The sequence below is a fragment of the Arachis duranensis genome, chromosome 9 (genome assembly GCF_000817695.3).
Source record: "Arachis duranensis cultivar V14167 chromosome 9, aradu.V14167.gnm2.J7QH, whole genome shotgun sequence".
Classification (NCBI taxonomy): Eukaryota; Viridiplantae; Streptophyta; class Magnoliopsida; order Fabales; family Fabaceae; genus Arachis; species Arachis duranensis.
In genome coordinates this window covers 19,947,977-19,948,894 of record NC_029780.3, presented here as the reverse complement: position 1 = coordinate 19,948,894, position 918 = coordinate 19,947,977, and positions in this window count along the sequence as shown.

Genomic DNA, 918 nt, shown 5'->3' with positions numbered 1-918 from the left:
CCAGCCTCATCCATTTATAAAAGTTTGCGATAACTACATAAACAAAATTAAGTCATTCGTAATTGTAGATTCCAGGAGTTTCTTATATATAAATAAAATAAATTTAATATATATCATTTCTGGGTATTAGTATCTAAATTTAATAACATAATTCAACAAAAAGAAGATTTACTTTTTCCTTTTTAATGTAAGTATTTCTTTCATTCTTTATAAATTATTAAAAAAATATATTAAATTTAGATTACTGAAAATATTAAACAATATGAATAATAGATATATTGAATGTTCAATTTACTAAGTATGTAGATGATCATTTTAATATTAAGATTTATGTGAATAATTTAGAATGTAATATGTTTTACTTAAATTGGATCAATTTTAAAATTTATTGTTCATATTATTCAAAAAAATAATTAATTACCTAGCATAACCCTTACCAATAATGTAACGAGATTAACTTATCTCATTTAAGTTATTCATTCTTCCAAGACTAGTGAAAGAAAACCAATGAAAAAGAGATTAAGAAAAATGATTGTTTGTAGAAAAATAAACGCTCATTATTAAGTATCGAGTGCGTACATCTTGTGAATTCGTTAAATTTAAATTCTTCATTTATTATATTTTATTTGAATGATTTGGATTTAAAAAGGTAACCTATTAATCAGATTAATCATTTTTTTTTTACAAATTTTAAATTTTTTTTATAAATCTTAGATGTTGAACTAAAGTTTAAAATAAAAAAATAGTATATAAATATTAAAAACAACACGTCTATACAAAAAAAAGTTATTAGATTTTAAAATTAAAATAAATAATACATAAAAAAGTTGAAAATTCATGTACTAAATCCAAAAAAAAGATATATTAGAATCTTACAAAAAATAATATTAAATATATATTATATATATAATTTCAAAT